The following is a 12,693-nucleotide window of genomic DNA, read 5'->3' as shown; positions in this document are numbered from 1 at the left end:
ATCACGAGGTCAGGAGATAGCGACCATCCTGGCTAACACAGTGAAACCCTGTCTCTACTAAAAAATACAAAAAATTAGCCGGGAGTGGTGGCGGGAACCTGTAGTCCCAGCTACTCGGGAGGCTGAGGCAGGAGAATGGCATGAACCCAAGAGGCGGAGCTTGCAGTGAGCCGAGATAGTGCCACTGCACTCCAGCCTGGGCGACACAGAGAGACTCTGTCTCAAAAAAGAAAAGAATTCAGGTGGATGACTCTCTGTAGCTGGGCATGCTGCTCTGTGGGGTTTGGAGCCTTCACAAATGCTTTGTGGGAGAAAAGGACATGAAAATAGTTTGCTTTCATTTGCTCATCTCTATACATTTCTCTTAGACTATAATATCTCCTCAAATATTTATCTACTATGTTCTTGACTGATATGTCTACATATTTCTCTATTTCTGAAACCACCTTTGCAGAATTGTAACTGAGAAAATTATGACAGTGAAAGAGATCTGCCCTAACCAACTCCATCTTGCTTTTAGCTTCCAAGCTGTCCTTGCCCAATCAAAGGCCAAACTAACTAACTTTGGGTGAAACTTATAGTTTAACTTTGAAACAAAGACAATGACAGCCGTTTCTCAAAAAACAAAAACAAATGAACAAACAAAAAACTTCTTGCCTGAGGACTAAACTGCCTTCGTAGGGCTAAGAAATTAGACACAATATTAGAAATTATGGTTTAGGAGTCATACAGCTGGAGGCTACATGATTCTGACCCTCCCCAAATTATTACTGAGGATAAGGTCAATATTGTAAAACCTAAGGTCAGCAGTTGAGATTTGTTGCAGGCCCTGCACTTGATGGGTTAGCTGGCACCACCCAGATCAATAAACTGGCTTGCCTTGTGGCCCCCACCCAGGAGTTGACTCGGTGGAAGAGGACAGTTTCAACTTGCTATGATTTCATTTCCAAGCCAACCAACAAGCACTCCTGACTCACTGGCCCCCCCACCCATCAAATAATGCTTAAAAACCCTAATCCTTGAGTTTTCAGGGAGACTGACTGAGTAATAACAAGTCTTGAGTAATAAGTCTCCCATTCAGTCTCTAGTCTCTGCGTGGTGTGAATTAACCTCTTTATAGCAATTCCCCTGTCTTGATAAATCAGCTCTGTCTAGGCAATGCTCAAGTTGAACCTGTTGGGTCGTTACATTTCCTCAAATATTTATCTACTGTGTTCTTGACTAAAATGTCTATATATATTTTTTAAAATATATGTGTGTAAAATTACGAAAAACATACTTTAGGAAAGATGATTTTTGAAGAGCAATACTTACCTTTATCATGTTCTTGCCTATGCCCTGCCTTCTGAAGGATGATGTCATAGAAAAGCAGGAAGTAAGACTTCTGCATCTGGATACCTATGTCACCGGAGGAAAAAAAAATGCTCATGTGTGAAGATAATCTTTCATTGGAATTAAATCAATACAAGGATGTTTACATTGCATGATTGTTGTCACCATTGTATAAAATATGGCTTGTTATGCAGCAATTATACCACAGTGCCTGGTACCTTGTCTATTACAAGGCATTCCAGTTTTTACTCTGCTCTCTTTCACTTCATCTCATTCCTATAAGCAGAAGAGTAAAATGAACAATAAGAGTGTGGCAGCTTACAAAAGGAAGCTTCATGTTTTGGGACACTTCCAGGGTAGGAAGAAACTGGCCAGTGTCACATCAGCTTAATCTATGTGTGACAGTATCTCAGTGATCAATCCTATTAGAGTATAAGTACACATATTGTTTCAAATAGAGGTAGGGTATGCATGGCTTGATGTAATACTGTTTAAGGAATAATAAAGTTCCCTTTTAAAATCAGGAACTTAACAGAAAAAGGAGCTTGAATTTGAAAATCAGGAGGAAGCAAGGACATTCTGGCAGACACAAAAGACAGACTACAAAAATTCACCACGGAATTGCTATGAAATAAAAATAGAAAGATTTTATTGTCCTTATTTTACAGAGATTTTTGGGCTATAGTTTGATGAAGCAAATCAATAGAGTTGGTCCCACCATGATGCATGCCATGTGACTTTTGGGGTCACTCAAACTGTTTTACTTTTTCATTGTGGAAGACAAATGTAAGTAGTTTTGTTATAGGAAAAACAGGTTCATTTTCCTGCTGTGCGGCAACAGACTGATTATACTGAGACAGCAGGGTTTGCAGCTGAGAAAGAGTTCAATGATCACAACACTGTGAGTGAGGAGATGAAAAGAGACTCTCGCTGCAGTCTTTAAAGGGATTAGAGAGGGCAAAAAGCTGGAAGATTGAGACAGTTGATTGGTCAGGGTCAAGGGGATAAAATCATCAGGAGTGTGGAAACTATTTTTTGGCGAGTCAGCCTCTTGCGGAGTGTTCAGATCTGCTGATGTCAGTGGGGTCTGTCAGGCCAGCTGACCTCAGTGGGGTTCCACAGACCCGCTGAGTCAGTAATTTTATCAGTATGCAAGACCTAAAGAAATAGCTCAAAGGGAAAACAATGTTTTATCAGGTTGGTGCAAAAGTAGTTGTGGTTTTTGCTAAGGGTGATTGGAAAAACCACAGTTTTGCACCAACCTAATGTTTACACTATCTGTCAAAGAATTAAGGGGAACTATGATCTTGTAACAGGGTCTACATGATTCTAAGACAATAGATACCAAACAGCTGAGAGAAAGCAGGTGAGAGAGTAAGCTGATTTAATCATTAATACTGAATGTACTGTAGCTTTATTTTTTCTCTCCCTGTCTCTTCCCTGATTAATTCTATAAAATTTGTAGGAGTGGTTTCAGTTTTCTTCTTGTAAATACAAGAAGTTGGGTTTGGAATATTGGGAATATGCCTGATATGGCCAGGATAACATGTCGAATTTTACACAATATATACCAACAGGAAATCAGTTTATGTGCTAGATGGAAAAATAAGATACAGTCTGAATAATAGCTATCAAAATACTATTATTTAAGAATATTAACACAATTTCTGATAATTATTCTCAAATACATTATTTTCTTTTCTTGTGAAAGCATATTTTTGTGGTGATTGTTATTCTGGCCAACTTGGTAAAATATTTTATTTCTAATAGTTTGCATATTGGTTTTTAACAGTTGTTCCAATATTTTTAGGTACATACATAAAGATTTATGTCTTCACTTTTCAATCTTTGGACATTTTTTATCTTGTTTACCTTAGTTTGATGAGTACTTAGAGAAAGTATTTCTTAAACATGATTATTCTATTTATATTTTGAATAAAAATGCATATATTTCCATCTTTATACTATTATCTCTAGAGTATGCATAATAGATATTTCTTTGTGACTCATTTGGTCAGTTTTAAAACTTATTTGGTTGCTTTAAAATCTCTTATTTTCACCGAATTATATTACAAAAAAAAACTATGATATGGTTGACTTTGATTATGTAATAAAATTGGAATTTCAAATGCACAATTGTATCTCACTGAATGACAAATATACAGGGGTATGTTTTAAACATTCTAAAACACATTCTTACTATCCTTATAATTGGGATTTTCTTCTTAATTGGAAGATACTAATTTACACCACCGTCTCGTAAGTTAAAGGTTGTGTTTTTTATATTTTTATGTAATTGTCTTTATTGACAAATAATGATAAATAAATAACATTTATGGAGTACATTTTGATGTATTAATTTATGTGTACATTGTAGAAAGACTCAATCAAGCCATCAACATGTCTACCACCTCAACTTATCACTTTTTTGTGGTAAGAATGAAAACAATTCATTGTTTTAGCAATTTTGAAATACACATTATTGTTAACTGTGATGACAATGCAGTCAATGGATTGCTAAAAATTGTTCCTGCAGTCTAACCGAAACTATATTATTTGATCAACATTTCCCCTTGCTCCATCCCTCTCTCCCTTCTCCACCAGCCTCTGGTAACCACCATTCCATTCTCTGCTCCTATGAGGTTGACTATTTTATATTCCACATATAAGTGAAATAGTGTGGTATTTGTTTTTCTGTGCCTGGCATATTTCACTTGTCATAACGTCCCCCAGTTCCATGTTGTCTTGAATGACAGAATTTCCTTCTTTTAAGGCTGTATAGTATTCCATTGTGTATAGCTAATATTCTTTATCAATTTTTTCATTGAGAGACACTTAGGTTGGTTCCATATCTTGGTTACTGTGAATAATGCTGAAGTGAACATAAGACTTTAATGTACTGATTTCAATTTCCTTTGGCTACATATCCAGAAGTAAGATTGCTGAATCATATAGTAATTACATATTTAGTTTTGAGGAAACTCCACACTCTTTTCCAAAATGGCTGTACTAATCTAAATTCCCGTCAACAATGTATGAAGTTTCTGTTTTCTCCATACCCTTACCAACACTGGTTATCTTTCATCTTTTTGATAACAGCCATTCTAACAGGTAGGAGGTGGTATTTCATTGTGGCTTTAACTTGCATTTTCTCAATGATGAAGCCCAACTTTAACAATATACTTTTTGAAAAAATAATTTTAAAGTGAAAGTGTAAATGATTTTAAGTAAACATTATTCTTTTTCAATTAGTAAGTATATTAACCATGAAAATGTTTATTATTATATATAATTAGAATAATACTGTTTTGTTTCTAATACATTTGTGTGAATTAGACCTTTTAAGAAATTTTCACTTCCCTAAAAGAATTACATTGCTAACACAACAAAAACTTATGTAAAACCTCTGAATAAACTCACGTGCTTGCCAGTGATTCAATATAAAAACTATATTAATGCCATATATAGTCAGATAGCCAAAAACAAAATCTTTCATGTCCTTTAAATCTATTTTGGTTGTATAAATTCAAGTGGAATCATGGTTGTTGTTTGATTCCCCTCCAGTTTCAAAACAACTCACACTATCCACTGTTTTCCTTATGTAAAAGAGAAATGAGGATTCCAGAAGTATGGCAATGAAAATCTCATTCACATGTTCCATATGAAAAGGCAAATAATTTCCAGAAGTTATGACAACCATGTTTTCATTTTAATATCAAAATGATCTAAAAATGCTTCTTTCAATTGTGAAAGTTTATATTAAATCCATGTATTACTACTAGATATAAAGTTCTAGATCATTTGATATCTCACTGTTAAAAGAATAACCATGTAGTAATTCTTTGACATAATACAAATGTGCAAATATATATTTTCACAAGAGGCATATAAGATGACATATGCCATGTCATATAACCCATGTCATCTTATATGCCATTTATGCAAATATATAAATGTCACACAGCAACAAATGCAATATTTTCTTTATGGTTCTCTTTTGGGGACAGTGTCTCACTCTGTCACCCAGGATAGAGTACAGTGGTGCAATCATAGCTCACTGCAGCTTTGAACTCCTGGTCTCAAACTATCCTGCCTCAGCCTCCTGAGTAGTTGGAACTACAGGCAGGTGCACACCACCACACCCAGCTAATTTTTAAAAACATTTTTTGTAGAGAGGAAGTCTTGCTATGTAGCTCAGGCTGGTCTCGAATCCCTGGCCTCGAGAAATCCTCCTGCTTTGGCCTCCCTACATGGTAGGATTACAGACATGAGCTGCTGCACCCAGCCCTCTCTGGTTCTTGAAAATAAACATCTGTGTGTTAATGTAGGAATTTTCTTTATTTCAATATATTTGGGTTTTTCTCCTATAGTTATGAATTGTCAGCATGAAACAACTGATTTTCAGTCATGTGAACAAAGATCTTACGAATGATCAAGTGGAATCTGTGTAAAATGCATGCACACACAAATATACTCTTCATGAACATAGGCACCAATACAGAGTTAATTGATAATATTTGGAATACACATATGTGTGATTCGCTTTGGCTTTTATTTTTGCATATACACTTTCATGTAGGTATACATATGTATGTGTGACAAGTAAATATACTCCTTGGGTTAATAATGGAGTTATATCTCAACAAAACCATCCTAAATTAAAAATATCTTAAATCAAAATAGCATTAATATACCTAGTCTATTGTACATTATAGCTCAGCTTAACTCAGAACACCTGTATTACTACAGTTGGGCAAAATCACCTAAACAAGGCCTATTTAATATCAAAGTGTTGAATATCCCATGTAATTAATTGAACACTACACTGAAGTTAAAAACAGAATGGTTATATAGGTTCTCAAAGTATGGTTTCTACTGAATGTACATTGCTTTTACATCATTGTAAAATTAAAAAAATCTTTAAGTCTAATCATGGCAAACTGGGGACCTTTTTAAAATAAACGGATTATCTTCAATTGCATACACTTTCTCACTTCTCCACAAACAGCAAACATATCTTATCACTACTCCAGGCTGACTTTGCTTCTCATTTCTCTGAGAAAAGGAAGCAAGCTGTCACCACATTGTGACTTTTCTTCAGTTACTAAGAAACCCCTGTCCTGGTTTCTTCGAAATGCCAAAATGTCCACATGTGGACTGGATCAATACCATTTTTCCTAATTCATTTTTATCTTCCATTTCCCACTTTCTTCTATTTTCTCAAATGGATTACACATATGCTAGTGTTCCTATTAAACACAAAACCATCAGCCAGGTGATAAAGGTTCGCGATCAGGTGATCAGCATTCACATCAACATTGATAGGTGAGATGGATAGTATGCATTCTTGATCTGATAGGATGACAATATTGCTTTATATCTGTGGTCCTCCTCTGAAAACTCATAACTTAAAACTGATCATGAGGAAAGACAACAGACAAATACCAGTTGAGGTACATTCTACAAAACACTTAATCATGACTTGAAACTACCCAGGTTACCAAAAACAAGGCACTTTAAAAAGCTCAACCAAGAGGACCCCAAGGAGATGTAAAAACTAAATGTAATATAATCTGCTGCAACAGAAAAATGTCCTTAGGTCAAAATCTAACAACATCTGAATAAAGTATAGATTTTAGTTAATAATTTATTAATATCTGTTCATTAATGGTGACAAACATACCATAGTGATGTAAGATATTAACTTGGGAAACTGGATGTGGAGTATATGGGAATTGCTCTACTGTCTTTCCAATTTTTATGTAAATCAAAAATTGTTCTAAAATTTTTAAATATCAACGATAAATTCAATGTTACAAAATAAAAAACAAAACAAATTACATCTCTTGCTATGGAGAAGACCACTGTGAACTACACCAAATCTCTTAATCCACTCCATCCTCCTCCCAGGGACACAGACTGCATTTCCCAGTGTCTGTAGTTGTATAAGGGACCACGTGCTTAGTTGTCACCAATGTGAACAGAAATGTGCCCATTTTTTTCATAAAAGTTTAAAGGCCGGGTGCAGTGGCTCACACCTGTAATCCCAGCACTTCAGGAGGCTGAGGTAGGAGGACTGCTTGAGCCCAGGAGTTTGAGACCAACCTGGGCAAAATAGCAAGATCCCCATCTCTACAAAAAATAAAATATAAATTAGCTGGGCATGGTGGCACATGCCCATAATCCACGCTACTTGGGAGGCTGAGGCAGGAGGATCAATTGAGCCTGGGAGGTCGAGGCCGAGGCTGCAGTAAGCCATGATTATGCCATTGCACTCCAGCCTGTGCAACAAAGTGAGACATGGTCTCCCGGGGAAAAAAAAAATTAAGAAGCAGGATGCCTCCTGCATACTATCTTTCCCCATCTGTCATCTGGGATCAGAGTTTCCAAATGAGGACACAGCCACTCAGTGAAAGTGAGTAGATCTCTATGTGACTATGAGGAGGGCTACAACCAGGTATTATCCTTTGGGTTTTAGAAAAATGAGAAATAAACCTGTACTAAGATATGTATATATTAGGGTTACAACAGCAGGGATACCTACGTGCAATAAGGCTGGATCCTACGTTCTACTTCAGATGCTGATTCATTTATGTTCATTCAGTTCATATTCCTGTTTCTATTCTATTTTTTCTAATTCTCTCTTGACCTTAGGCCATGTTATCTTTTGGCCTCACCTCTAACACAATACTTCTTTATAAAACACATCAATGGAGTCCATTTTTAACCATACTAACTTCATATTAAACTAATAATTTCTCAGTCCTCACCTTACAGCCTGGGTGCCAGCATTTGGTATGATTCACTACTCCTTTTTCCTCTAAATTCTTTCTTTACTTAATTCTTATTCTCCACTTACCTCACTTATTCCTCCTGCCTGCTATTTTTGTTTCTCCTCAGCTCTCCTAAATTCAGTTTCTCTTTCTACATTCACTCCCTTAATTTACCTCCTCCAGGTTCATGTCATTAAATACGATTGCTTTGTGAATTGATCTTAAATTCAGTTTAAGACCATTTCACCCTTGAAATTCAGATTTTTATATCCACCTTGTTAGTAAAACATTCCACCTGTGTGTTTAACTTAACAGTAAGATGTCTAAACAGAAACTTCTGACTTCTGACCCACATTGGCTTCCTTAAAGGTTTTGTTCAAAAGCTGTTATTCCAATTGTTTAGACTTAAAAAAAATTGGAATTACCCTTAATTATTTTATTTCTCTGACAACCCACATGTAGTACTCCATCAGAAAATCCTGCTTTTTACTTAAAATATATTAAGGTTTTGACGTCTGCCAAGGTCATCACCAGGACCACGACCAGAATTCAAGGCAAAATGTTTCACCTGAGCCACCATGTGACTAGTATCCCTAATTTTGCCTTTTTTTTTAAACGATTTCACTCTTCACACAGAATTAACCTTCCAATATGTCATTAAGATCATGCCACATCTCTAATCAAATCCGTCAGTGGTCAACTTCTTATCTCACTCAAAGTAAAAGATCTCACAGTGGGCTACCTGGCCCTCCAGAAGCTCCTTTCACCCCATTGTCAAACTCTTCTTGTCTCTCAGTTATTTCTTTAAATACTTCTCCAACTACTTTTCCTATTATTTACTGTGTACCTTTCTTGCACTTATCAGAGCTAATTTCACCTTCAGGCCTTCTCCTAGTTTTCTTCTGCTTATAAAGCTCCGCCCCCATATACTTATTTGGCTCACTCCCTTGCCTTCATGTCTTTATGCAACTGTTGCTTTTTCAGTGAGTCCCCACCATATTTAGAAATTTCGTTTCCCAATACTCTCCTAGCCCCCTTCCTTGCTTCTTTTCTGAACCCATGTTAACTTCCATGATGCTATAATCATTAGATTTATTTTGTCTGTTACAGTTTGCTTACTGTTACATCCCCAGAACTAGAACATATGAGAATAAAACATAAAGAGCATAAAATTTGTTATATGGATTATATTTGAATACAATATAGACCCTTTTCAAGTTAAAAGAAAAAACAACATGTTGGAAGCTCATTAGAATAATTTTCTACAAGCTGATTAGCTCCTGCTGTCACTTCTCCTTAGGTGTCTTGAAGATTTTAGAGTAAATGTTCTTACTTTCTACAGGTGATCTTAAGTATCTGTTCAGGTGGAATGTTTAATGAACAACAGACTGGGATATTAATAGTCAAAGACACGATCTATCAGGCCTAAAATGTTCCCTGATGGTAAATGGGCTCCAGCAGATATCAATTTAATTTTGTCAGAAAGTTACACTTATTTTTCTAAAGTTGTGACTGATTTCTATATCCATTTCTATTTTTTTATAATCTTTTTAATCTATCTGAAATCATATGAAGACATCATTTTAAAGCATACCTTATTTTAGGCAACATGATATAATTGAAACGAAGTAAAACTATATATGTATAATATATATTTGTTATATATGTGACAGTATTTTCATAAATGTAGAATTACACATACACACATATAATGCATATATACATATATAAATATACACACATATATAACATCCTGAACATAAAATGAGTTATACAGAAATATATAAATGAGTTATATATAAAGCAGTGAGTTACATATAAAGTAGTGAAATATATATCTATATAAAGTGGTTCATATAAATTACAAAGTAACAACACTTTAATCAACTTTGATATCTAGAAACTCTCAACTTGGTAAATAATTTGCGAAAGGTGTTCCCGATAGTAGGAACAGCATCTAAAAAGGTCGAAGACAAATTATGTGAGATGAAGGACTTTCTCTTCTGGAATATATGATTTGATTACAAAAGACCAACATATTTGTCTAAAAACAACAAGAAAAGCTGTTTGACTACAAAGACGGTGAGGATTCGAGGGGCTCAGTGAAGACTTTGAGGTAAGCTTTATCTTGTATTCTGCTTTCTTTCTGAAGTCATCTGTCTACTAGTAAGCCACACAGTGCAATAACTTAATGTGATTAGAGGGGTGTGTAAAAAGTACTAGGTAAGGTGAGCTTTCAACAGTCTCATGGGCTCAGAGGATACAAGTATTGGAATAAATGGTCAGAAAGGCATTTAGAACTTCATATGCTAAAATTCTGAGGAAAAGGGACATATAAAGGTCAACCCAATATTCTATATTCCTTCTTGCCTTGAGGCATATACTGATTTCAAATCAACACTAGGTTAGAGGTAAAAGGTTTTTTAGAGAGTGTTGTCTAAGAGGCTGAGAAGAGAAATGCAAAGTTTGTTAGGATCAAAGTGAAAAGAAAAGAATAATTGCAATTCAAGGAGCATTAAGGATGAGAAGCACTGGAAAATACCTAGGATCTGAGTTGGATCCACTGAATTGCTATACCCTAGGAATAAGGGTAAATTGGAAATAAATGAACTAGAATTTAATACAGCAACTAATTTTAAAAACTGAAAAGATAAGCTTAACAAATTTAGATGCATAGAGTTGAAAGCTGTACTGGAAGATAAATTAGTAGAAATTATACAGATGGAAGCACAACAGGGAAAAGATATTTTCAATAAATGTAAAAAGTTCAGCATTTACACACAAGAACATATGGAAACAACAAAAATAACCCTGGGGCAGACCAGAGTGGCTACTTTTGGAAACAAAAGATGGAAAGGGAAATTGAGATTAAACAAAAAATATAATAAGAGGATTAAATTTCAACCCTCAAATGCATAAAATTTGCTGAAACTCAAAATCAAAATACTTCTAAGATAATAATTAATAAATTCTACTGAACGCAGTGGAGAAAACAATGAATTGTATCTGGAAATGTAAGTAAAATCTTACCAGTTGAGCGTTCCTAAAGAAAGGTCATATACTAGTTAAATTCCACCATCTTGTCTCTTAGAGTGCTGAGATCTTATCTGGAAGCTGCTGATCACCAGCTTCCCATGTTTTCTAAAGCTGCTGATCACCAGCTTCAGGTGTTTTCTATCTGTTGGGAGACTGCCTTTCACCGGTACCAGCTGGAATCAATTATTATGTTAGAGAGGCAGTTTAACAGCTGCCTGACCATCACCTGATGCTCTCTTGACATTCCTGGTATGTGTGGGTGGGCTTCTCCTGCCCTGCTCATGTCTGCCTACCTACTCTAACAGAAAGAATGGTTTTACAATCAACTGTATATGAGGCTATACCATCAATATTGAAATATGCTACATAAATAATATATAAATGTCCAGCTTTGAGGGAATTATTTCGTCTTGCAAGTCTAGACTGATTCATTGTTTTTCAATGAGCAGGCACAGGACTTCATAGAAAAGGAAGTTCTGGAACTCTTGTTATCCATAGCCTTTTCAGTTCATCAAAATTGAGTCAATCATTATTCTAGTTTTTTATGGCTTTAATCTTGCTGCTTATTCTCACTTTTTCTTCAAAGGAGCCACATGATCTTCTTTGTTATAACTCTGACTCTCCTAACTCCTGATGCAATACCTAAGGCCTCTTCTGTTTCCTGGATTAACTGGAATGTCAATTTTAATATTATCCTCAGTTCAGACCTGCTAATTTGAAGTCAGATGGCAAAATGTTTTATATACAAATTTTTTAGTGTATATGTTATTGAAGCTAAGGTTGGTTAAAAATGTATTTTTTGGCATATAATTAAAATGTTTAAAAATAATAATGCATGAAAAGTTACCTGTTTTTTAAAGGATTTCTGAGAAATATACATATATTTATACTTACTATGTTTTTATAACCATACGTAGTATTTTAACAAAACAAATATAATAAAAGTTCGATAACATTATTAGCATTACTACTATAAAGATATAGTTATAAAAATAATTAAAATATTCTAACATTGTAACTGTTTTAATATTTTCAGTGTATGTTAGCATATAGTTTAATGTGATACATACTTTACACTTTGATACATACAGAAGCATTCTATAGCACAGAGTAAAACCTTTACTTTTTTTTACACATCCACAACAGTTCTTGAGTCATCTAAGTAGAATAAAAAGCCACCTGCCAACATTCTTTGTGTATAAACACGCTTTAACTTTGTAACTCATCTGTCTACCTACAGTCACGTCTACATCTAAGCAGCCATGCAGTGGAGAACTTGAGAGTGAAAGGCCATTCGACTTCAAACCCCAGTGGAACATGACTCAGCACAAAATGTAATATAGGCCACAAAAAATAATTGAGTTGACTGTGACATACGCTTTTCTTTTTGCAAGGAACCACATTAGACTGCCTGCTCATACTACTTTTCTATTTTATTTTCACAGTTTTGGTTTTAGTACCAATCTGCATATAATCATCACATAATTGTGATGCTTAATTTTTTTCTTCCAACATAACTCTCCACCCTATCCTGCATCTTTCCTCACTTTGC

The 12,693-nt window shown here is 35.1% G+C and overlaps 1 long non-coding RNA gene across 2 annotated transcripts in view; it reads right to left on the bottom strand.

Annotated features, from left to right (window-relative positions):
• The window catches only part of LOC103783907 (uncharacterized), a 110,562-nt gene extending 99,339 nt beyond the window's left edge, over positions 1-11,223 (bottom strand). For both annotated transcript variants that reach the window (XR_008620679.2, XR_609477.4), the window contains exons 1-2: positions 11,136-11,223; positions 1,315-1,398 (exon numbers count right to left, since the gene is read on the bottom strand). This is a non-coding gene — a long non-coding RNA (uncharacterized LOC103783907). The remainder of the gene's footprint in view (positions 1-1,314; positions 1,399-11,135) is intronic.
• Positions 11,224-12,693: the final 1,470 nt, after the last annotated feature.

This window comes from Pan paniscus, chromosome 14 (assembly GCF_029289425.2).
Source record: "Pan paniscus chromosome 14, NHGRI_mPanPan1-v2.0_pri, whole genome shotgun sequence".
NCBI classification, from domain to species: domain Eukaryota; kingdom Metazoa; phylum Chordata; class Mammalia; order Primates; family Hominidae; genus Pan; species Pan paniscus.
This window is presented reverse-complemented; position numbering and strand designations above follow the sequence as displayed.